The following is a 26,938-nucleotide window of genomic DNA, read 5'->3' as shown; positions in this document are numbered from 1 at the left end:
ATTTTTCTCCTAACAGAGGTAATAGGCAAAATATATATAATCCAGAGAAATTGAAAACATTGACGTGCTTCTTTTGCAATAAGAAGGGGCACGTAAAGAGCATGTGCTATGCGTTTAGAAAATCCCAAAATGCTAATGTTAGGCCAGTGATGGGCGTGGAAGAGAGAGAGAGAACCTACCCCAACAACATCCGCTGATCAATGACTACCTGGTTGTTTTGACAGATATTTGTCCTTCGGTAGTGTCTCTTTCGCCAATTCGTCCGAGAAAAGACGTGTGCGTATTTTGCGTGATACCGGTGCAGCTCAGTCTTTGATTCTAAGGGAGGCATTACCTTGTAATTTTGTACCCAAAAGTAGGGAATTTGTGTTATTGGCTGGTTTTCCTGATTCCGTAAAGTCGTATGCTATTGAAAATTTTAATTTAATCTGCCCTTCCTTTGCAGGGAATTTGAAATTGGCCATAGTTGATAAATTCCCGGTTAAGGAGGTTGATGTTGTGTTAGGGAATGATGTGGCTATGAAGAATAATAATTGTCCGATATTGATAAACCCTGATAGTGAAGTAGCAGCAGTTACTCTTTCTAGTGCTAGAATTGTTGACGCTGCAGAGTCAACAATTGATGTAGATTTAAGTAGTTTAGATCGTAGTGATAGCCTAGCTGTAGATCTTGGAATGTTAACGGACAAGTTAAATTGGACTACTGAAGAGCTAATCAAAGCCCAGAAAAAGGAGTTTCGGGAACTCCCTATCGAGTCAGGGGAGGTGTCTGATATGACTGGTCCCAAATTTAAGATATTTAATAATATTTTATATAGGTTGAGTAGGCCTATGGGGGTGGATAATGTTGATTATGAAATTGTGAAACAGATAATGGTTCCTTTTGGTTACAGGAAGGAGTTAATGTCATTGGCGCACGAAAGTGGTCTGGCCGGCCATTTTGGAATTCATAAAACTTCTTGCAAATTGTTAGGGAATTATTATTGGCCGAAGTTGAAGGCAGATGTAAAGAAGTTTGTCAATAGTTGTGATGTGTGCCAGAGGGTCGGTAAACCCAATCAGCGGATTCCAAAATCGCCTCTATGTCCTATTCCTGTAGTTTCCGAACCTTTTAAGGAAGTCATTATTGATGTGGTTGGACCATTACCGAAGACGCGTAGTGGTAATGAGTATATTTTGACAATCATGGATAGGATGTCTCGATATCCCGAGGCCATACCACTACGTACGATAAAAAGTGTTAAAATTGTAGATGTACTAATTGACTTTTTTACCAGGTTTGGGATGCCTAAAATTATTCAATCGGATTGTGGTTCTAATTTTGTTAGCAGGTATTTCAGAGATAAAATGGCAGAATTAAATATAAAACATGTGACCTCTTCTCCATATCATCCAGAAAGTCAGGGAGCGCTGGAGAGATTTCATCAGACCCTGAAATCTATGGTAAAGAAATATTGTTTGATTAATGGTTCTGAATGGGATAAGGAATTACCTTATTTGTTGTTCGCTTTTCGTTCTGTCCCAAGTCAGTCTTTAGGTTTTTCGCCTTTCATCCTTGTGTTTGGCCATTGTGTTCGAGGTCCTCTTGATGTGGTTTGTGAGTCTTAGGAGGGAGACGTCCCTGAGGTTAATTTATTGGATTATGTGTGTAATCTAGGCGATAAATTAACCAAGGCTTGGAAATTTGCGCGTGAAAACTTATTATGTAGCCAAAAAAGAATGAAGTTCTTTTTTGATAGAAGGTCCAAGGCACGCGACTTTGCGGTAGGCGATAAAGTATTGGTTTTGTTACCCTTCCCAGGGAATCCATTAAAAGCTTCTTTTTCAGGTCCTTGGAAAATTTTGAAAAAAGTAAGTGAGGTTAACTATTTAGTGGAGACACCTCAAAGAAGGAAACCTTTTCAACTGTGTCATGTAAATATGTTGAAGGCTTATATGGAACGGGAAAAAGTCATTCCTGTGGCAACCATTGGGAATACGGTAGATTCTGAGAACAATAACCATTTTTCTTTTTCAGAGGGGGAGAGTATTGATGATAATTGTTTTAATGGATGTGAATGGCGGTCGGATAATAGAAAGTCTTTGGAAAATTTTTCGGGAGTAATTTCACATTTAGGTAAGGAAGAACAAAGGTCTTTGAAAAATTTAGTATCTAATTATAAAGAATTATTTTCGGATGTGCCGGGTAGGACTTCAGTCCTTGAACATGATGTAGAGGTAGGTAGCGCCACTCCTGTGAAACAATCTCCTTACAGGTTGAATCCCTTCAAAAATGAGGTTGTAGCAAAGGAAGTGGATTATATGCTAAAACATGACCTAATTGAACCTAGTCAAAGTCCTTGGTCATCACCTGTTGTATTGGTAAAGAAATCCGACGGTGATTTCAGGTTATGTTTTGATTACCGTAAGTTGAATGAGTTATCTAAATCTGATTGTTATCCATTACCTCGAATTGAGGATTGTATTGATCGAATGGGGAAGGCCAAATACATTAGCAAATTCGATTTGTTGAAAGGTTATTGGCAAGTTCCTCTTTCAAAGCGGGCAAGGGCCCTGTCTGCTTTTGTAACACCACAGGGATTGTTTCAATGTAAAGTTATGCCGTTTGGTATGAAGAACGCGGCTGCCACCTTTCAGAGGTTAATGAATACTTTAGTCCATGGTTTAGAAGGATGTGTTGTGTATATTGATGATATTGTTATTTATAGCGATGATTGGGAAACCCATTTAAAACGTATTAGGGCACTATTTGAGGTGTTGAAAAAGGCAAATTTGGTAATTAATTTAAAGAAAAGCGTTTTCGCAAAGGCGAAGGTGGTATATTTGGGTCATGAGGTTGGTAATGGTAAAGTTGCTCCTAAGCAGGCCAATATCGAAAGTATTGAAAACATGGTAGTCCCTAAATGTAGGAGGGATGTCAGAAGATTCCTTGGTTTGAGTGGGTACTACCGAAGGTTTGTTAAGAATTTTTCGGATATAGCCGATCCGTTAACAAATCTCTTGAGAAAGAATGTAGCATTTGTCTGGACGAATGAAACGCAAAGGGCTTTTGATAATTTAAAAAGAGTTTTAATTAATTTCCCTGTCTTGAGAGCTCCTGATTTTGACCTTCCTTTTTCCCTTGCCACGGATGCAAGTGACGTTGGTGTAGGAGCGGTGTTGTTGCAGAATGACGAGCAGGGAGTTTCTAATCCTGTCGCATTCTTTTCAAAAAAATTGTCCTCCGCCCAACGTAGGTATTCCACTGTGGAGAAAGAGACTCTTGCGTTAATATTCGCTATTAATCATTTTCAGGTTAGGTTTATCTCTCCTCCTCAGATACACCTATAAAGGTCTTGACAGATCATAATCCCCTGACCTTCATCAGCAGATACAAAAATAAAAATCAACGATTGATGAGGTGGAGTCTCATGCTGCAAGAATGGAATTTAGAATTTTCCCACATCCCAGGAAAAGATAATATTGTTGCCGATTTTCTCTCTCGCAGCGTTGAATATTAGATTATTGACAGAGGGCTATGCAGTTATTAAAGGTAGTATCTGTATCGTTCTAATTATGGTGTGTGTGCTGTTGAAGTGGGCACGTAGTGAGTAGAAGTAAATGTATATTTAAGATTTATTAATCATGGTTTCTTTACAGAAGACTATAATGTTTTGGGTATATTATATGGGATCTTTAAGGTTAAAAGGTGAGGGTGATCACTGGTACTTTCTAATGATTGATTAATTAGATGGGTCATGGGCTCACGGGTCTGTAGCACAACACAGCCGTTTTTTAGGCGCTACAGGCTGGTGTATGAGTGGTACCCTAGACTGAGTTAAGGTTAATCTACTAAGGTTTAGAGGTTTCAGGTACGATAAGGTTGATAATAAGCTAAGAGATAGGCACTAATCTGGTATTCTGTATTTTCAGGCTAATAATTACGCTTCATCGATTTTGTTTGTTTGTTTGCGCAGGGGAGTCTTGTGGTGGTCTTCTCTGTGTCGTTCGGTGTGTGTGTATGTATTGGACACTATGGTGATAAGTGTGATATATAACACTGAAATAGACAGTGGTTTTTGTGATCAACATTTATTGCTAGTGAGTGGTGTATCCCTGAAAATGAACAGTGTATTGATTGTGGAAAAGGTTATAGCCTTTGGACTATATATACAGAATCCAGTTGTTAGTGCAATGACTCTTAATTAAGTTTATTAACGATATGAGTTATGTGAAATTTTTAGGTTGGGTACCTATTTATCAGATGGTGAGGTTTTGGTTTTCTGGTTTTGGAATGTTTACTTGTGATTAATTTAGGCTCAAGATTTTTTTTTTAGCATTGGTTATATATTGCTATCCTTGTGAGCTGCAAACCTTGGTACTTGCCCCCTCTTTCCTTTTGTTTGTCATGTTTTTGCGGTTTGTTTAATAATCATTTTTGAGTGTTGGTTTAATATTTCAAATTTTTGAGTGTTGGTTTAATATTTCATTATGTGATAACCTGTATGTTGTAATTCAAGCCACTTTAAAAAAAAAAAAAAATTTTTTTTTTTTTTTTTTTGGTTGGGTGAGGTGTAATATTATTGCTTTATATTTCTAAATTATTTAAGTTTTTATAGATGTATAAGGTTTAATATTTTTTTTTTTTTTGGTTGGGTGAGGTGGTGTAATATTATTGCTTTATATTTCTAAATTATTTAAGTTTTTATAGATGTATAAGGTTTAATATACTGTAGACTTATTGTTTACCTTTTTTTGATAGTTTGTCTTTTCACTGATGGTTATGTTAGTGTTTATAATGGACTAACGGCTGTTTTATATTTTCAAGAGGTGTTGGTTACGTGGCTGCGCTCCTGCGTGAACGGAGTTTTAGAGGGGCTTTTTTTTGAGGATGGTTCCTTAGTGTGTTTCTGAGCCTCCAACATTGAAGGGCACGACATTTGCTACTGGATTATATTTACTCCTCGCCATTGCAGAGCTACAGTGTGAAGCTATTTAGCTTTTTGGATATCCTTTCTCTGCAGCAAGGACCCAGATCATCTTAACATTTTGTGCACTGCCCTTGGTTCAGTAAAAGCCAAGGGGGCCTCTCTGTCCCAAGGTAATAATATTTATACCTGCTTAAGTATCGTGATCACGACCGTTGATAGTCAGCTGACGTCATTAGTGGAGCTTGTGAAAGCCTTTCAATCACACCAGCCATCGTCAATTTGATAGGGATATTTAGTTTGTATTTGTTAGGATGTTCTCTCTTTTCGTTGGCCTTCTCCTTTCTGGACCCTCTCTCCATTTAGTATGCATGTGTTGATGATCTTTCTGTAATCGTGTAATTTTCTTTTACAGGGAGTTAAGATTGAGTGTGTATCATTTATTATTGTATTATTGTGGTTCAGGTGTTATTTCTGTCTTGTTATTATGTATTAAAATTAAGGAAATTTTTGTGGTATTTTCTTTGTCCCCTTGAGTTGACTTTGCACTCGTATTGATGTTTGGTTACTATTCCACCTTTAGTGGACTTAGTACCGTATGATGGTGAATACTATTTGATAAGTGTAGTGTTTTGAGTGGTGGTCAAAGCCAGCCATCACAAGTGGCGACCGTGACAGGATCTTTTGTTCCTGAGTATTCACCTGTGTTTGTGCAAAGTTAATTCTTGGGGTAATTTTTTTTTTTTCAGGCAGTGTATTTTCACCTCCTCGGTGTTGTTTTATGTAAATTTAGTGTTTTGTGTGAAAAAGTGATCATGGCTGTTAATGTATTCGAACTCCTTAGAGGAGAGGGGTGGCAAGAGAGGTTGGCAGAGTTAAATAGGGAAGACTTGGAAATTGTTGCAGAGCATTTTGAATTGGAATATGATGTGTCCATTAGAAAGGGTGTATTGCTATTGCACATTTATGATTATGTTAAAACTGTAAAGACAAGTGGGGAACAAGAGGTGAAACCTGATAATGTAGTGTCAGTAGAAATTTTGGATAGGCAAATTGCCCTGAGACAAATGGAATTTGAAATGGAAAAGTTTAAGGCAGGGGAAAGAGAAAAGGAGAGGCAGCATGAGATTGCAATGAGAAACCCAGTTTCTTTTTCCCCCGCCCATTCCCCAAATAGGTTAGTAACTCCTGCTATTAATTTATCGCAGGCTCTCAAATTTTTACCTAAATTTGAAGAAAATAATGTAGCAGAGTTTTTTGTATCGTTTGAGAGGATTGCTGCAAGGTTGGAGTGGCCCCAAGAGTATTGGACCACTCTTATACAAAGTAAATTGGTTGGAAGAGCCCAGAGGGTATATGTAACGCTAGAGGAGGATCTATCAGCAGATTATGAGAGTGTAAAGGCTATTGTCTTGAAGGCCTATGAGTTAGTCCCTGAAGCTTATAGGCAACGCTTCCGGAACTTAGAAAAATGTAGGGAACAAACTTTTGTTGAATTTGCCAGGGCGAAGGAACAGTATGCTAGCGATTGGTTCAAGTCCAAGGAGGTGGGAGATTTTGAGAAATTGAAGGAGTTAATGTTGGTGGAGGAGTTTAAGAGGTGTGTCCCGGATAAGCTGAAGATCCACCTCGAAGAGTTAAAACTCGAGACCGTTCAGGAGGTAGCTATCGCTAGTGACGAATATTGCTTGTCTCATAAGAGAGAGTTAGGGGGAGTAACGACAAATGTGAAGTCTAGTTGGGTTAAGATGGGTAGGAATAATAATGCTAATCCGAATAATAATGCTAAGGTGTTTAACAGAAATAATCATGTAAGTAATAATAATCAGGGTAATAATCAGGGTAATGCTAATAATAATTTTTCTCCTAACAGAGGTAATAGGCAAAATATATATAATCCAGAGAAATTGAAAACATTGACGTGCTTCTTTTGCAATAAGAAGGGGCACGTAAAGAGCATGTGCTATGCGTTTAGAAAATCCCAAAATGCTAATGTTAGGCCAGTGATGGGCGTGGAAGAGAGAGAGAGAACCTACCCCAACAACATCCGCTGATCAATGACTACCTGGTTGTTTTGACAGATATTTGTCCTTCGGTAGTGTCTCTTTCGCCAATTCGTCCGAGAAAAGACGTGTGCGTATTTTGCGTGATACCGGTGCAGCTCAGTCTTTGATTCTAAGGGAGGCATTACCTTGTAATTTTGTACCCAAAAGTAGGGAATTTGTGTTATTGGCTGGTTTTCCTGATTCCGTAAAGTCGTATGCTATTGAAAATTTTAATTTAATCTGCCCTTCCTTTGCAGGGAATTTGAAATTGGCCATAGTTGATAAATTCCCGGTTAAGGAGGTTGATGTTGTGTTAGGGAATGATGTGGCTATGAAGAATAATAATTGTCCGATATTGATAAACCCTGATAGTGAAGTAGCAGCAGTTACTCTTTCTAGTGCTAGAATTGTTGACGCTGCAGAGTCAACAATTGATGTAGATTTAAGTAGTTTAGATCGTAGTGATAGCCTAGCTGTAGATCTTGGAATGTTAACGGACAAGTTAAATTGGACTACTGAAGAGCTAATCAAAGCCCAGAAAAAGGAGTTTCGGGAACTCCCTATCGAGTCAGGGGAGGTGTCTGATATGACTGGTCCCAAATTTAAGATATTTAATAATATTTTATATAGGTTGAGTAGGCCTATGGGGGTGGATAATGTTGATTATGAAATTGTGAAACAGATAATGGTTCCTTTTGGTTACAGGAAGGAGTTAATGTCATTGGCGCACGAAAGTGGTCTGGCCGGCCATTTTGGAATTCATAAAACTTCTTGCAAATTGTTAGGGAATTATTATTGGCCGAAGTTGAAGGCAGATGTAAAGAAGTTTGTCAATAGTTGTGATGTGTGCCAGAGGGTCGGTAAACCCAATCAGCGGATTCCAAAATCGCCTCTATGTCCTATTCCTGTAGTTTCCGAACCTTTTAAGGAAGTCATTATTGATGTGGTTGGACCATTACCGAAGACGCGTAGTGGTAATGAGTATATTTTGACAATCATGGATAGGATGTCTCGATATCCCGAGGCCATACCACTACGTACGATAAAAAGTGTTAAAATTGTAGATGTACTAATTGACTTTTTTACCAGGTTTGGGATGCCTAAAATTATTCAATCGGATTGTGGTTCTAATTTTGTTAGCAGGTATTTCAGAGATAAAATGGCAGAATTAAATATAAAACATGTGACCTCTTCTCCATATCATCCAGAAAGTCAGGGAGCGCTGGAGAGATTTCATCAGACCCTGAAATCTATGGTAAAGAAATATTGTTTGATTAATGGTTCTGAATGGGATAAGGAATTACCTTATTTGTTGTTCGCTTTTCGTTCTGTCCCAAGTCAGTCTTTAGGTTTTTCGCCTTTCATCCTTGTGTTTGGCCATTGTGTTCGAGGTCCTCTTGATGTGGTTTGTGAGTCTTAGGAGGGAGACGTCCCTGAGGTTAATTTATTGGATTATGTGTGTAATCTAGGCGATAAATTAACCAAGGCTTGGAAATTTGCGCGTGAAAACTTATTATGTAGCCAAAAAAGAATGAAGTTCTTTTTTGATAGAAGGTCCAAGGCACGCGACTTTGCGGTAGGCGATAAAGTATTGGTTTTGTTACCCTTCCCAGGGAATCCATTAAAAGCTTCTTTTTCAGGTCCTTGGAAAATTTTGAAAAAAGTAAGTGAGGTTAACTATTTAGTGGAGACACCTCAAAGAAGGAAACCTTTTCAACTGTGTCATGTAAATATGTTGAAGGCTTATATGGAACGGGAAAAAGTCATTCCTGTGGCAACCATTGGGAATACGGTAGATTCTGAGAACAATAACCATTTTTCTTTTTCAGAGGGGGAGAGTATTGATGATAATTGTTTTAATGGATGTGAATGGCGGTCGGATAATAGAAAGTCTTTGGAAAATTTTTCGGGAGTAATTTCACATTTAGGTAAGGAAGAACAAAGGTCTTTGAAAAATTTAGTATCTAATTATAAAGAATTATTTTCGGATGTGCCGGGTAGGACTTCAGTCCTTGAACATGATGTAGAGGTAGGTAGCGCCACTCCTGTGAAACAATCTCCTTACAGGTTGAATCCCTTCAAAAATGAGGTTGTAGCAAAGGAAGTGGATTATATGCTAAAACATGACCTAATTGAACCTAGTCAAAGTCCTTGGTCATCACCTGTTGTATTGGTAAAGAAATCCGACGGTGATTTCAGGTTATGTTTTGATTACCGTAAGTTGAATGAGTTATCTAAATCTGATTGTTATCCATTACCTCGAATTGAGGATTGTATTGATCGAATGGGGAAGGCCAAATACATTAGCAAATTCGATTTGTTGAAAGGTTATTGGCAAGTTCCTCTTTCAAAGCGGGCAAGGGCCCTGTCTGCTTTTGTAACACCACAGGGATTGTTTCAATGTAAAGTTATGCCGTTTGGTATGAAGAACGCGGCTGCCACCTTTCAGAGGTTAATGAATACTTTAGTCCATGGTTTAGAAGGATGTGTTGTGTATATTGATGATATTGTTATTTATAGCGATGATTGGGAAACCCATTTAAAACGTATTAGGGCACTATTTGAGGTGTTGAAAAAGGCAAATTTGGTAATTAATTTAAAGAAAAGCGATTTCGCAAAGGCGAAGGTGGTATATTTGGGTCATGAGGTTGGTAATGGTAAAGTTGCTCCTAAGCAGGCCAATATCGAAAGTATTGAAAACATGGTAGTCCCTAAATGTAGGAGGGATGTCAGAAGATTCCTTGGTTTGAGTGGGTACTACCGAAGGTTTGTTAAGAATTTTTCGGATATAGCCGATCCGTTAACAAATCTCTTGAGAAAGAATGTAGCATTTGTCTGGACGAATGAAACGCAAAGGGCTTTTGATAATTTAAAAAGAGTTTTAATTAATTTCCCTGTCTTGAGAGCTCCTGATTTTGACCTTCCTTTTTCCCTTGCCACGGATGCAAGTGACGTTGGTGTAGGAGCGGTGTTGTTGCAGAATGACGAGCAGGGAGTTTCTAATCCTGTCGCATTCTTTTCAAAAAAATTGTCCTCCGCCCAACGTAGGTATTCCACTGTGGAGAAAGAGACTCTTGCGTTAATATTCGCTATTAATCATTTTCAGGTTAGGTTTATCTCTCCTCCTCAGATACACCTATAAAGGTCTTGACAGATCATAATCCCCTGACCTTCATCAGCAGATACAAAAATAAAAATCAACGATTGATGAGGTGGAGTCTCATGCTGCAAGAATGGAATTTAGAATTTTCCCACATCCCAGGAAAAGATAATATTGTTGCCGATTTTCTCTCTCGCAGCGTTGAATATTAGATTATTGACAGAGGGCTATGCAGTTATTAAAGGTAGTATCTGTATCGTTCTAATTATGGTGTGTGTGCTGTTGAAGTGGGCACGTAGTGAGTAGAAGTAAATGTATATTTAAGATTTATTAATCATGGTTTCTTTACAGAAGACTATAATGTTTTGGGTATATTATATGGGATCTTTAAGGTTAAAAGGTGAGGGTGATCACTGGTACTTTCTAATGATTGATTAATTAGATGGGTCATGGGCTCACGGGTCTGTAGCACAACACAGCCGTATTTTAGGCGCTACAGGCTGGTGTATGAGTGGTACCCTAGACTGAGTTAAGGTTAATCTACTAAGGTTTAGAGGTTTCAGGTACGACAAGGTTGATAATAAGCTAAGAGATAGGCACTAATCTGGTATTCTGTATTTTCAGGCTAATAATTACGCTTCATCGATTTTGTTTGTTTGTTTGCGCAGGGGAGTCTTGTGGTGGTCTTCTCTGTGTCGTTCGGTGTGTGTGTATGTATTGGACACTATGGTGATAAGTGTGATATATAACACTGAAATAGACAGTGGTTTTTGTGATCAACATTTATTGCTAGTGAGTGGTGTATCCCTGAAAATGAACAGTGTATTGATTGTGGAAAAGGTTATAGCCTTTGGACTATATATACAGAATCCAGTTGTTAGTGCAATGACTCTTAATTAAGTTTATTAACGATATGAGTTATGTGAAATTTTTAGGTTGGGTACCTATTTATCAGATGGTGAGGTTTTGGTTTTCTGGTTTTGGAATGTTTACTTGTGATTAATTTAGGCTTAAGATTTTTTTTTTAGCATTGGTTATATATTGCTATCCTTGTGAGCTGCAAACCTTGGTACTTGCCCCCTCTTTCCTTTTGTTTGTCATGTTTTTGCGGTTTGTTTAATAATCATTTTTGAGTGTTGGTTTAATATTTCAAATTTTTGAGTGTTGGTTTAATATTTCATTATGTGATAACCTGTATGTTGTAATTCAAGCCACTTTAAAAAAAAAAAAAAAAAATATTTTTTTTTTTTTTTTTGGTTGGGTGAGGTGTAATATTATTGCTTTATATTTCTAAATTATTTAAGTTTTTATAGATGTATAAGGTTTAATATTTTTTTTTTTTTTGGTTGGGTGAGGTGGTGTAATATTATTGCTTTATATTTCTAAATTATTTAAGTTTTTATAGATGTATAAGGTTTAATATACTGTAGACTTATTGTTTACCTTTTTTTGATAGTTTGTCTTTTCACTGATGGTTATGTTAGTGTTTATAATGGACTAACGGCTGTTTTATATTTTCAAGAGGTGTTGGTTACGTGGCTGCGCTCCTGCGTGAACGGAGTTTTAGAGGGGCTTTTTTTTGAGGATGGTTCCTTAGTGTGTTTCTGAGCCTCCAACATTGAAGGGCACGACATTTGCTACTGGATTATATTTACTCCTCGCCATTGCAGAGCTACAGTGTGAAGCTATTTAGCTTTTTGGATATCCTTTCTCTGCAGCAAGGACCCAGATCATCTTAACATTTTGTGCACTGCCCTTGGTTCAGTAAAAGCCAAGGGGGCCTCTCTGTCCCAAGGTAATAATATTTATACCTGCTTAAGTATCGTGATCACGACCGTTGATAGTCAGCTGACGTCATTAGTGGAGCTTGTGAAAGCCTTTCAATCACACCAGCCATCGTCAATTTGATAGGGATATTTAGTTTGTATTTGTTAGGATGTTCTCACTTTTCGTTGGCCTTCTCCTTTCTGGACCCTCTCTCCATTTAGTATGCATGTGTTGATGATCTTTCTGTAATCGTGTAATTGTTTTCTTTTACAGGGAGTTAAGATTGAGTGTGTATCATTTATTATTGTATTATTGTGGTTCAGGTGTTATTTCTGTCTTGTTATTATGTATTAAAATTAAGGAAATTTTTGTGGTATTTTCTTTGTCCCCTTGAGTTGACTTTGCACTCGTATTGATGTTTGGTTACTATTCCACCTTTAGTGGACTTAGTACCCCATATATATATATATGTATATATTATATATATATATATATATATATATATATATATATATATATATATATATATATATATATATATATAGATACATATATATATATATATATATATATATATATATATATATATATATATATATATATATATATATATATATATATATATATATATATGTATATATATATATATATATATATATATATATATATATATATATATATATATATATATATATATATAGATATATAGATATATATATATATATATATATATATATATATATATATATATATATATATATATATATATATATATATATATATATATATATATATATATATATATAATATATACATACATACATACATACATACATACACACACACACACACACACACACACACACACACACATATATATATATATATATATATATATATATATATATATATATATATATATATATATATATATATATATATATATATATATATATACATATATATATATGGGGGGGCTCGAGCCATGTCATCCATATGGAAGTTCGTTCTGGCAACTTCTACAGTATAATATTTCTGTGATTGATATTACAAGAGAATTACCGTCAGGTATCACGGGGTTCCAACCACGGGAAATGACTATCCAAAGATATAGTGTATAATCAGGGACGTATCCTAAGATAACCATAGATATCTGCACCCCAAATAGATCTTACCCAGTCTAATCTACTAAGGGGAAGGATAAATAGAGCCGTTACACATCTTATCACCTTCGAGTGGCCCTGTATGTTACTGCGTCTTATTCCTTCGAATGCAGCTGATGGCTGCAGTTCGGTTGATTTTTGGGGCGCTTTTTTCGCAAACTTTGATGATTAGTTTTGTGAATTGGCTTCCTCTTTTTCACTATAGTTGATTATCAACCTCTCTGGCTTTGTTTATGCTAATTTTGATTTTAGCTCCCTTCAGGGACTTAGTTTTTAGCATTTGGTTAGAGGAAGCCTGAGCACTTAGAGTCCTGCTAGCATAGCATCGGGCTTAGTCCCTGATTGCCTCTTTTTTGTCATGTTTACTTAAATTTTTGGGTAAGTTTCACGTTAGCTAGTTTTGGTTTAGCATTACGATGCTAAGGACTCAATTTTATATATAATTCCATTACAATTTATTATTTTAGTCTTTTTGTGAATTTGTATCAGTTTCGGTTAGCCTAACCTAGAGTTGTCAGTTTTGTTGAGAGCTCCTGGCCATCGTGGTACAAACGTCATCCCCCTTGCGAAGGGTGAGCTCATTTTTCTTGTTCAGTTGGTTCACTGACTGACTAATGCCGCAATCGTCAGTTTCTTGGGACTAAGAAGGCAATGTTTTAGAGATCTTCTTTGCGAAGGGTGAGCTCATTTTTCCTTGTTCAATTGGTTCGCTGACTGGCTATGCCTTTTCTTTAGTTTCTGAGTTTCTTCTTTCGTCTTGTGGTATCTGGCCAGGCCTATACTTTTACGGCAGGTACGGCAGGTCCACCAGGCCATCGTGCTACATAAGCTCTATAGTTTGTTTACGGTATACTTTCGAGTTCCCCTTTGCGAAGGGTGAGCCTTTCTTCCTGTCAGTGCGCTGACGGTTGTGTTGCCGTATCCTAACATTATAAATATTTTGGTCTTACCTTATCGAAGTGGTTTTCCCTGTTACTGATATCGAACTTAAATATATTAATGTATGTTTTTACAATTATTTGGAGGCCTCGGCCATCGAGGTTCTGGCCTATTAACCCGACAGCATTCTCCTTTATAAAGAGAGTCGTCAGTCTGTCGGCAATACTGCTACATGCGGCTTCGTCGTCTCCGACGGCATTTCCTTTTATAAGGTCTAGTCCTTAAAAAGGTATAAAATTAGGTCAAAGTAATATTGAGAAGAAGAAATAGATGAGGGAAAGAAATTTATATTCAAACTGGGGGAGCAATTTCCCCAAGTTCCAGAGCCCTTTTGCCGTCACAATTCTTCAACAATATGAAGAAAGCACATGGCTCCGTCAAGGCATCTCTTGTTAAGAGCGCTGCTACTGGTGAACAGCACACTAGAAGGTTCCAGTTGAGATGTCGTGAACAGGTCTAGTATCGGCGAACCCCACAAAATCCAGACTTTGTTGGCTATCCAGGGATGATAAGAACACTAGGAACCAACTATGCGAGTCCTCCTGCTCAGACTGTCTCCACAAACATTCTTCTTTCCTGGAAGTAATTGGGATGTCAGGAAAATCAAATTCTCTTTGGTCCAATGCAGAATTTCCACAGATAGATGGCAAAGCTGCCGTGAAAAAATACCTCCATGTTTGTTTAGATATCATTACTGTCGTCTTGATGCTCATAAGCACAGCACTATGGAGTGACCTGAAACAAGTTGCTGGAAATGCTGAAAAGGGTTGCCCTCATCTCCAGGAGGTTTATGTGGCAATGACAATCAGAATCAGACCACAACCCGAAGGCTACGCCCTACAACAGGTGAGCCGGCCGTCCTTCTTTTGATGCATCCTTGAAGAGCATCATGTTTGGGGAAGGAGAGAGATCTATCCCTTTGAGAATATTGGCTTCTAGAACTCACCAACTCAAGTCTCTCTTTCGTTCTAGCCCTACCAGAACAAGGTAAAGAAAGTCCCGGTTTTGAGACCAGAAGGTCTTCAGCTGCCACTGGAGAGATCGAATGCGATGGTGACCATTGGAGACCAGACGTTCCAGGGAAGTCAGATGCCCCCACAGGCACTTCAACAGGTGAGCTTGTAGTGAGCCTTGCAAGAGAAAGGGCTAAGCTGCTTCCTTGAGTCTCTCAAATCTGTCTGAGATGGAAACACTTTACCTAATTGGGTGTTTAACTGTATTTCCAGACATGCCCGGTTTGGAGACAGTTGCAGTGAGGACTTCTTGAAATTCACCACGAACCCCAGGTCAAGACAAAACAGGAAAAGCCTGTCTCAGTGTAGAAGGGTCTTCATCAAGTGTATGTAGGTAACGTAAGTTGACGAATGCCATTGGCATGGGCCCCAAGTTGAGACTAGTATGAACACACTTCCGGAGCTGTTGACTGGGCAAAGAACAGCCCCTAAAACTGATATCTTTTTGTGCAGAACGATTCTTATATACCTCCTTGACGACGGATGGAGTGGGATCTGGAAGCATGCATTTTTAAATCCAGTGTGATCATAAAGTCCTTGTCTGACAGCCTTCCTGGCCATGTCTGCGGTCTCCATCTTGAATAGAGTCTGAAGAACAAACTTGTCCAAGATCAAGAGGTCTATGACTGGTCTCCAGCCTCTTTTCTACAAGAAAGAGTCAACTGATTCTGAAGGCTGAGGATCCGCTGACAACCTCCCGGAAAGAGCGCCTTTCTTTACTATGGTCTAGACTTCCGCCCGAAAGGCGAGATCCCTCAGTGATCACTTCACAAAGGAAGATGACATCACTGATTGATGTGTCAGAGGAAGGTGAGAGCTGGTAAACAGGATGCAATGCCTGCTTGGAGGATCTTGACGGTCTATGGAACTCTCATCTCTGCCACCTGCATCTCAGGCATCCCCACAATGGTACAGCAGGAGTTATGTCCCGCCTAATGGGAGAGTACACGTTTTCGACTTTCCTCCACTCTCACAAGCCCTCTTACCAAGAAAGGACTGCTTAGGGTTCAAAGACTTTTCGGCACTGGACTGCCTAGAAGCCTCGTTCATATTCTTGCGAGCCTGTCTGCACACAGGGGATGATTTTGGTACAGATGGCACCAAATAAAAAGGAAAATATGTCATGGCTCTATGGAGAAGGAAGTCTTGAGTTTCCCTCCTCCATCGCTCCACAACCAAGTCAATGTCTTCCTAGTTGAACAAGGAAGAACCCGCAACCGATGAGTTGCGTAGACGAAGAGCCTCTCTTATTGACACCTGACACTGGAATCTTGAAATGACGAAGTCACATCTTTTCAAGATCCAGTTTGCCCAATGGTTGGCTGTGTTGTGTGCTAGAAACTCTACGGCTCTAGCCCTAGAAAACAGTTGGTCAGATAGCCAGAGGAACCTGACCAGTAGTCTATCCATGAAGAGGCTTGCTAAGTTGCCTTTGCAATCCTCTTCATGTTGGCAGCTTCTGCAATCAAAAACGTCACCTGGTGAGCAGCCAGCTTGTTGACCATCATGCCCCTGACAATACTGACACTGCTGGATCTAAAGGCAAAGGTGAAGGATCGTCAGTGAGCACGTTATAGTACTTCCTCTGCCTGACGAAAGTAGGAGGAAGTAAACTTGATGAGTTGCTCGCCCTCAGAAAATTTTTCTTATCTCCTTTCTGGGATATAACATTTCTAATAGACCCTAACATCATCTTAGAGCAGCGCAACTCTAGCTTTGACTTACCGGGTTGTGGGGCACGGCTAAACAGGTCTAGAGCCGTGTCTCTCCCATTGGGAGGCGAGTACGTGGGTTCCTTGATTATTATTATTATTATTATTACTAGCCAAGCTACAACCCTAGTTGGAAAAGAGAGATCCTATAAGCCCAAGGGCTCAAACAGGGAAAAATAGCCCAGTGAGGAAAGGAAATGAGGAAATAAATAAATGATGAGAATAAATTAACAATATATTCTAAAAACAGTAACAGCATCAAAACAGATATGTCCTATATAAACTATTAACAACGTCAAAAACAAATATGTCATATATAAACTATAAAAAGACTCATGTCAGCCTTGTCAACATAAAAATATTTGCTCCAACTTTGAACTTTTGAAGTTCTACTGATTCAACTACCCGATTAGGAAGATCATTCCACAACTTGGTAACAGCTGGAATAAAACTTCTAGAATACTGTGTAGTATTGAGCCTCATGATGGAGAAGGTCTGGCTATTAGAATTAACTGCCTGCCTAGTATTACGAACAGGATAGAATTGTCCAGGGAGATCTGAATGTAAAGGATGATCAGAGTTATGAAAAATCTTGTGCAACATGCATAATGAACTAATTGAACGACGGTGCCAAAGATTAATATCTAGATCAAGAATAAGAAATTTAATAGACCGTAAGTTTCTGTCCAACCAATTAAGATGAGAATCAGCAGCTGAATACCAGACAGGAGAACAATACTCAAAACAAGGTAGAATGAAAGAATTAAAACACTTCTTCAGAATAGATTGATCTCCGAAAATTTTGTAAGACTTTCTCAATAAGCCAATTTTTTGTGCAATTGAAGAAGACACAGACCTAATGTGTTTCTCAAAAGTAAATTTGCTGTCTAGAATCACACCTAAAATTCTAAGAGTCATACAAATTTAAAGAAACATTATCAATACTGAGATCCGGATGTTGAGGAGCCACCGTCCTTGACCTACTTACAATCATACTTTGAGTTTTGTTAGGATTCAACTTCATACCCCATAATTTGCACCAAACACTAATTTTTGCTAAATCTCTAATAAGGGATTCATCAACCCCAGATCTACATTCAGGGGATGGAATTGATGCAAAGAGAGTAGCATCATCTGCATATGTAACAAGCTTGTTTTCTAGGCCAAACCATTAATCTTCCTTATGCAAGCCAAGACCAGCAAAAATGGAAGGTCTGACTCTCCTTGCTCTCTGGCAGAAGCTTTAGGGCTGGTCGGTGGAGGCAACACAACATCTGTGTTAGCCGAGTCCAAATTCAAGCATTCATCCCACTGCAGACTCAAATGCAAAGGAGCCTCAGTTGGGTCAGGGTCATTAACCTGTATCTCAGCAGGCAGTAGAGACTTGGGAGGAGCATCACAAGCCTAGGACAGCAACAGAGCTGCCACAGCATCTTGAATCCTCTTCTGTAAAACTGGGTCATCAGCAATCTTAGATGCCCAATTGTTGAGAAGAGACTTCAAATCCTTTGCTCTTGAGGTTTTGAGAAGAAGGCTAAAACACTAACACTTTTCTTCAAAGGAGCCTCCACAGGTTGCTTAATCTGCAAAGGCTCAACAAGAGCAACAATGGGCTTCGGGGGGCCGAATGGTGGATGTAGTGTGGACTATCTTGATTGGTGAAAGTCGGTAATTGATCGTGTATGAGATCTCCGAGTTCTTGCTAGATTTTGAGTGAAGGGTATCTCAGAGAGGAACTGTAACCTGTCCTTGCCTCCTGTTTCTTGGTCCCTTTAACTGAGATACCAACTTTCTCCCATATGGGATCAGGCTTAGAATGGCCAGCCTTGGATTCCAGGTATTGCTAATACGTTGACACATGACTTGGGAGACAAAAAAAAAACAGCAAGGACTGTAGGACGAGTAGGAACACAAATGGTTGTAGTCATCCTCCTGTTCCTTAGATCCCAAGGGGGACAACAGATTGTTCGAGATACCTTTAGGGCCTAGACATACCGTCAAAGAGCCCGTCCAGAGAGAAGCTCCAGGCAATCTACAGCAAGCAGGTTGGAGATCCCAACACCAGGAGGGGTATAGATACTGGTCCTAGCAGTTTCTCTGGTGATCAAGCTATAACAGGACCTGTTGCAGCCTATACAACAGCTTTAATGAGTTCCTGAAATCACAGTACATCCCTCGCTAACAAGGGGTGGCCGAAAATGCTGATGTGCCATTGAGTGATGTTCACACGCTCAATGGTCGCAATATCACACTTCTGGCAAACAAGTAAGCTAGCACACCAAAGAAGGGAACGTGAATGCCTGCAAGAGCACTTGCCAATGGTTTGCGAGTCACTTGTATCTTGTATTCAGGTGCAGACGTGTGCTCAGATGGTGGCTAGCAAGGTACGGTTGGTTTGGTTGAGAAGGTTTGCTGGTACTGCAAATGATCTCCAGACCAAACTGGCACTAGCCCCATAGGAGCAAATGACTAAGGCAGGCGTCCAGAGGGCAGCGTGCTTGCGAGACTTGCAGAGATTAGTGATGCCAAATGCATGGTGAAAGGCACCACCAACTCTAGTTAGTCATCAAACATATTCACCACAATGCTCAAAAGAGCCTAGCCCCAGTGAACTAATGCGATGTGGTGATTAGTCCCACACCCGCTTATGTGGCACTCAAGGGGAAAACTACTCAAGGGAGGAAGACCTCTCGTATTAGCGATAGCATAATCCTACCCCATAGGGTTGAGATTTGCGCATAACCTCAAAGTCGAGCGAACTCAGCACACACTGACCCTGGGGCAAGAACTCCGAAGAGAACCAACTCGCTGAGATGACTCAGCTTGTGCACTCACCCCAGGGGATGAGCACACTATGCTGGAACTCTGAAGAGAACCTGCCAGCAATTTCTCTGTTGAACAATGAATTGAGGAGCAATTATATGCCAAGAGCATAAGACCAACTGGAAGGGACTCCCCTCCAGCAGCTTGGTGGGGAAGTCCCGTCCGACCTCTGCAGAGGCCTCTGTAGGCTCCTCCTGTGCCCCAAGCTTCAACACCTCCAACAGTAGTTTGTTCGTGTGGGAATGTAAAAGTTTCAAAGAAAGCCACAATTGACAAAGCACATCACGAGAGCTAGACTCCCCACAGTGGAGTCTTCAGAACCAGAAGGTTGTATGGGGGTCAAAAAGTCATCACTCTTATTTGATTGGCCTCCCGAAGAAGCCAAACGGGAGAGATAGGTAGGATACGAGCCACAGGAGAGAGAAGTCAGAACTTCTTCAAACTTAAGGATATATTTAATGGAGAAGAATGGCAAATTCAGAGGTAATTTGTATTTTTCCTAACTATACAAACCTTAGCTATTTAATATGGGTATTACTTTCGGCGTAGCTAAAATGACTAGCCATTAGAATTTTAACGAGGGTTTACTACCCCACTCGCTAGTGGGTAGCTTGCTACACCCCCCCCTCACACACCTGTGTGGTGAGCTCACTTTGCTTAGAGGTAGAACTTCACGGGGGATAGGGCTGGCAGGCAAGTTTGATTAAATAGCTAAGGTTTGTATAGTTAGGAAAAATACAAATTATCTCCGAATTTGTCATTTGTTCCGTAACTGAAATACAAACCACGCTATTTAATATGGGTGACTCAACCCTTAGGAAGGGTGGAAAAGTCCCAGCCATACTGGCTTTTGGCTTTGCCCGGGGACTCATTATCTGAGTTTGTCAGCACTCAACAATAAAGAGTCCCTGCACCTCGCTCGCACCTTGCTATGCAAGGGCTGCGGCCTACATAAGCTGTGTGTGAAGGATTATGTGTGACTCGTCCTAGGAAGTTGACCTGAAGTTCTTAGATGGAAAACTTTAGGCTAGGACTTTCCCAATACCACCTCGTCAGGGTATAGGGACGTGACAGTATTAACTTAATACAGTACTAGGAACACAAGGAAACATGGTTTACCTGCAGTGGTTTGAGGTCAGCTGTGCAGAGAACCCAGGATGCTGCTTTCCCCAAGAGAGGGGAGGATGAAGAAAAGAATATGGGCCAGACATACCTTTTCTTTCAAGCAGACTAAGACCGGGTAACAATGCCCTCAACCCTCTGCTACTTGTCCATTTAGGAGCCTGAGGTTTAAACCAGCTGTTGTGCAGCCACCACAGGGCCAAAGAGAACGTAACGAGCCTCCTGTGGGTCACGTCTTTCAGGTAGTGGGCTGTGAAGGTCGTCTGACGCTTCCACACCCCTGCTTGTAGAACCTGCGTCACTGAGAAGTTCTTCTTGAAGGCCAGGGGCGTAGCTACACCCCTGACATCATGCGGTCTAAGGCAACATGATGGAGGAGGGTCAGGATTCAGGGGCAGATGGATCACCCTACGAATCCAAGCCGAGATGGTATTCTTGTTGACCCTCCTCTTCGTTCTTCCAGTGCTCACAAACAAAGCTTGCACTTGGGGACAAATACAGCTATTCTTTGAAATATAACCTCAGACTCCTTACTGGACACAGTAGGGGATGGTCTGGGTCATCTGTTACAGAACGCAGACTCGAAATCTGGAAAGAGTCGAATTGAGGAACTGGCACTCCCAGATTCTGTGTCTTAGCCACAAACTCAGAGACGAATCTGAACGTTACCTCCCCTCATCCCTTGCATGGGCGATGTCATACGAGAGACCATGAAGTTTACTGACTCGCTTGGCCGAGGCCAAAGATAGTAGGAACACCGCCTTCCAAGTTAGGTGGCGATCTGAAGTCTGCGTAATGGTTCGTAGGGAGGTCTCTTACGAGACCTGAGAACTCGAACCACGTTCCATGGAGGAGGTCTCACTTCCGACTGAGGGCAGGTAAGATCATATCTTCGTACGAGTAGGGAAAGTTCCAGCGAGGAAGAAATGTCCACTCCTTTGAGCCTGAAGGCTAGACTTGAGGCTGAGCGATAGCCTTTCATTGTCGAGACTGAAAGGCGCATTCTTCCCGCAAGTATACGAAGAACTCCGCTATCGCTGGAATAGTGGTATCGAGTGGAGAGATACCCATTCCCGACTCCAACCACAGAAAACTCGCCAATTTGCCTGGTAGACCCCTGCGGATGACCTACGCAGGTCTCCAGACATCCCGTTTGCAACTTGTTGCGACCATCCACTCTTAGTGAGGAGATGCTGGATAGTCTCCAGGCGTGAGGTCGAAGCGAAGCTACGGCTTTGTGAAAGATGTTGGCAGTGGTTACTGAGTAGATTGTGTCGTAGAGGGAGCTCTCTCGGTAACTCTGATAGGAGTTGCGGAAGGTCCGGAAACCATTCTGCGTGATGCCATAGCGTAGCTATAAAGGGTCATCGAAAGATTGACCGATATTCTGGTCTTGTTGAGCACCTTTCTCATCAGACAGAACGGGGAAAAAGCGTACACGTCGGTGCTGTCCCACCGTTGTTGGAAGGCCTCTTGCCAGAGTGCCTTGGGATCTGGGACTGGGGGCAATACAGCGGGAACTTGAAGTTCAGCGCTGTAGCGAACCGATCCACAGTCGGGTAACCAGACAAAGTCAGGACTTTGTTGGCTACTGAATGATCCAAGGACCACTCGGTACTCATTATCTGAGACGCTCTGCTCTGACTGTCGGCGAACACATTCCCTTTGTCTGGAATGAAGCGAGCCAATAGAGGAATCGAGTGGACTTCAGTCTATCTCAGTATCTCTACTGAGAGATGGGATAGCTGCTTTGAAAAGCTACCTCCTTGCTTGTTGATGTAAGCTACTACTGTGGTGTTGTAGCTCATCGCACCACAGAATGATCCAACAGGTCTTGGTTGGAACTGTTGAAAGGCCAGGAAGATGGCCTTCATCTCTAGCAGATTCATATGGAGGCACTTTTCCGATTCTGACCACAGGCCTGAGTTACTGTGGTACAGAACGTGCCCCCCCCCCCTCTTTTGTGGTGTCCGAAAAGAGCATCCAATCCGTGGGAAGGAAACGAGAAGGTCCATTCTTCTTCGTAGGTTCTCGCCTGTCAACCACCACTAGCGGTTTGTCTGTTCCGCAGGATCCATAGGGATCATGATGTCCAGGGAATCGCAGTCTTGATTCCACTAGGACCTGAGTCTCCCCTGGAGAAACCTCATCCTGAGGCGACCGTTGAGAACTAGACAAGCCAAGGGTGAAAGGTGACCGAGGAGACGTAACCACGATTGGGTTGGAAGCTCTTCTCTTCTGAGGAAAGGGCTTGTGACTCTTCTCAGCCTTGCTATCCTGTCGTCTGATGGAAGGCCTTATGGAGATTGGTGTCTATAATCATGCCTAGGTGAACCAGTCTTTGATTGGGCAGCAAAGCGGACTTCTCAAGACTTACCATGACCCTTAGGTTCTGGCAAAGTCCTAGAAGTTTGTCTCGGTGTCAAAGAGGGAGTGACTCCGAGTCTGCTAGGATCAGGCCGTCATCCAGATAATGGAGGAGACGGAAGCCGATCCTGAGTGCCCACAAAGATATTAGGGTAAAAACTCTGGTGAAACCCTGTGGTGCTGTGGAGAGACCGAAACACAGCACCTTGAACTGGTACTCCTTGTTGTCTATGCTGAATCCTAAGTACTTCTTTGAAGACGGATGGACTGGGATCTGGAAGTACGCGTCCTTCGGATCCAGTATACACAAGAAGTCTTGGGGTTTATTGCAAGACTGACTGTGTCTGCGGTCTCCATGCTGACCAGAGTTTGCTTTAATCTGGGCCTCTGCCCACAGAGTTCGCCTACTTGCTGATCCCATGGCAAGGGTGCTAAATGACACCTGATTCGTCTTCAGGGGAGGTCGAGGTGTTGTGATCAGGACGCAATATCCCTGACTGATTACGGAAATCGTCCAGGAAACGGCCCTGAGTTGCCGCAACCTGTCTGCGCAACCTTGTAGGTATCCCGCCACTGGCATGCAGGGGAACTGGCAATCCTAGCGTTTGCAGCCTCGGCTGCTCCTTCTAGGATTCTTCCCTCCCCTGGGGGACTAATTGCCTTTCTTGTCCTTGACCGGAAAGGCCTTAGACCCCACTGTCTTAGCTGCCGTTGTTTTGGTGGGACGTGGTTGCTGAGGTGCTGGAGGTTTATAGGGCTTGAATGTCAAAGCCCCCTATAGGAGGGAGCCTTGGTGACTTCCTACACCTCTCAGCTGCCTGCTCCAGGTCCTTAGGGTCAAACAGATTCGTTCCCATAACGAAAGGATGTCTGAGCCTGTAGCTTTTGGTGCTAGGGGACTCCTGTTACTGTCTTGGAGTCCTTTGACTCCCTCCAAGGAGGGATGCAGGACTCCATTCACGACGGAGGCAGGCTCTTCTCCACCCCTATTCGAGAAGACTTTACCGTACGAGGTGGGGTTTCCCTTAATGGTGTAATTAGGGAACGTCTCCCCTACCGCGACTCTCCTGAGGGCGGGAAAACTTCGTCCGAAGGTGAGGGAGAAAAGTCTGAGGGGGGAGAGTGCCTGCCTCGAAGACTTACAAGGAGACAGCTACGTCCTCGTAGAAGTTACCTCGTCCGAAACTCCTCTTTTCTTCGGGAGTGGATGTAGCCAAGGATTTGTGGCTCAACTCAGAGAGAACAGCTTAAAAGCCTGTGCTACCGCTCTGATTAGAGTCCCAAACCCGGCTGACGGCTGCGCTGCCAGACACTCCCTCTGGAGGGGGAGTCGCCTGTAAAAAGATAAGGAAGGCATGTCCCTGGGCCTTTCTGGAACCTTCCCTCCCCCCCCCCGGCAAGCGCGCTGTTCTGTGCTTGGGGGAGGAGGGGGGGGGAATGTGGCAATAGCGCCCTTACCGCCCGATGTCCGGCAGCCTCGCCCGGGGGAGGGTATTGGTGATTGCACTAGGGAGCGTGCTGGCGCTTGCGCGATGGGGAATACCCGGGGGTCGCGAGCGAGAGACTGTCGAAGCGCTGATGCGGGCGTGGGAATATCCTGTCCTCGCGCGGGAGACTGCTGAAAACGCTTGCACACTCGCGCACAGGCGAGACTTTATAGAGTGCGCAGGAATCATATTGACGTGCAGGATCAGAAATGAAGAGACCGTGTGGACCAGAATGTTGGAGCGTGGTGCAGCGCGTAGGAGTTTGTTGGCGTGCGGAAGATAATCGGGGCGCGCGCGAGCGGAAGACCATCGGTGCGCGCGAGCGCGCGAGACTATTGGCGCGCACGCGGGAGACCATCGGTACCCGCACGCGAAAAAGATCATTGGCGCTTGCGCGCGTAAGAAGATCGTCGGCGCTTGAAGATCGCCGGCGCTTGCGTACGTAAGAAGATCGTTGGCGCTTGAAGATCGTCGGCGCTTGCGCGCTTAAGAAGATCATCGGCGCTTGCGCGCTTAAGAAGATCGTCAGCGCTCGCGCGCGTTAGAAGATCGGCAAGCGCGTGCAGGAGACCATCGGTGCCCGCGCGCGGGTGATCGTCAGCGCTTATGCGCGTGGGAAGATCGTCAGTGCTTGCGCGCGAAAGAAGATCATCGGCGCTGGCGCGCGTAAGAAGATCGTCGGCGCTTGCGCGCGAAAGAAGATCGTCAGCGTTTGCGCGTGAAAGAAGATTGTCGGCGCTTGCGCGCGTACGAAGATCGTTGGTGTAAGAAGATCATTGGCGAGCACGCGCGCGCATTTGCGCTAGGATGCAGGGTCAGCTGACAGGACGATCAGGAACTGGGATGTGTCCTTAAAAAGGGCGGTCATCCCCCGATGAGGACCGTAGGCAGGACTGCTTCAGAGTCCAGAGTCGAAGTCCTTCATTGCAGTGCAAGGTTGAGCTGGTAGATCGTTAGGTCAGCTGGCTCAACACTGGAAGATCTCTATGAGAGACCTTTCCCGCGAACGGGAGAGGTGCCCTTCGTAGAAGAGACTGGGAGACACTCGCAGGCTGAATCACTGGTGAGCGCCTGTGCGCTATCTCAGGAAACACCAACAAAGTGCGCTGATGCGGAGGTGAACGTTGGCGTGCAGTCCCTGGAACAGGATGTCTCTGGATGGCAGTCTCAGGAACAGAAGGAACAGCAGGCGAGCGCTTGTGCGCAATTGCGCGCAGGAGAACGTTGGCGCGCAGGGGATACCTGGCGCTTAAGGGACTTACTCACAATGTGAGAAAGCCCCTTTTGCCCCGAAGGGACCGGTGCCCGTTGGATAACGGGGTGCGTGGGCACCCAAAGCGTCAGCAGCCAGGAACGGAGACGACAAGTCAGCAGGTCTAGGATATGGCTGGTCTAATCAGGAACAATCCTCCGAAGAGGGGTCTCTATGAGTGGCCTCTGTGGCGAACAAGAGAGGTGAACACTTCGTAGAAGAGACTTGAAGACAGCTGACCTATAAGGAGCAATCCTTCGAAGAGGAGTCCTTAAGAGTGACCTCCCTCGCAAACGAGAGGTCACAAGACTGATCCTGCAGCTGCTCATCCCCTTGAGCATAGCTGCAGGTGGAGCCGCTCAGCCCCAAGAGCATAGCCACCTGAAGTTTTCATGCACCCGGCCTTGCAACCGCTCGGCTCCTTGAGCATGGTTACAAGTGCGGTCACTCAGCACCAAGAGCATAACCGCCTGAGGACCAGGAAAACCCATCCAGGAATTATTAAGGTATGAGAAGTTCCCCTCTGCAGGGGGAAGCTCTCACACCTGGGAAGGGAACCTCCCTCGGAAGGGAAGTTACCTACCCCTAGAGGCGAACATCCTTAGCGTTCTAAGATGATCTGAAGAGCTCATAGTTGTCACGGGAGGACTTCTAAGAGAAGGGATAACGCCCATGACGATGTCCTAGAGAGACAGCAGCGACAGCAGACTCCCCAGGCACAAACAGGACAGCTCTGCTTCGTTGGCACACTTTAGTCAAACGAAGAAAAACTGCATAGTTAACTGGGAAAATAAAGTTAAATAATTATTTAACAGAAATTCCCCCGGGAGGAACTCCAAAGAGTAACCTCGAGGGAATAGCAAAACATAAGAATTAAAAATTAAGTATGCACCCTCCTCCCTAACTGACATTCACGGGAGAAAGGGGAGGGCGGAGAACTGTAACAAAAACAGAATTATAATTATGTAATTCATCTAAGAATGATCACAATAGTAAGAACCACTGACCCCCAAAAGGAAGTGTTCTCCACAGAGAAGCTGAAAAGTTAAAAATACAATTAGATTTCATTAAAATTAATTGAGACAAATAAACGGAATAGCAACCCAACCTGCAACGGGAAAGAAGCTTCCGTAACAGTACGTAGTAATAGTAAGGGGTGAACGACCTGGAGTAGAGAGAGACCGTGGCCAATCTAAACTCCCACATTCTTTTCGCTGAGAATCCAAGTTCCCCGTAGGAAA

At 42.5% G+C, this 26,938-nt stretch overlaps 1 protein-coding gene across 4 annotated transcripts in view; it reads right to left on the bottom strand.

The window, feature by feature from the left end:
* The window catches only part of LOC137644023 (endoplasmic reticulum junction formation protein lunapark-A-like), a 318,162-nt gene that overhangs the window by 212,602 nt on the left and 78,622 nt on the right, over nucleotides 1–26,938 (bottom strand). The gene's annotated exons all lie outside the window — the stretch shown is intronic.

This window comes from Palaemon carinicauda, chromosome 7 (genome assembly GCF_036898095.1).
Source record: "Palaemon carinicauda isolate YSFRI2023 chromosome 7, ASM3689809v2, whole genome shotgun sequence".
NCBI lineage: Eukaryota > Metazoa > Arthropoda > Malacostraca > Decapoda > Palaemonidae > Palaemon > Palaemon carinicauda.
The sequence above is the reverse complement of the archived record's forward strand: the minus strand, read 5'-3'. Positions and strand labels throughout refer to the sequence as shown.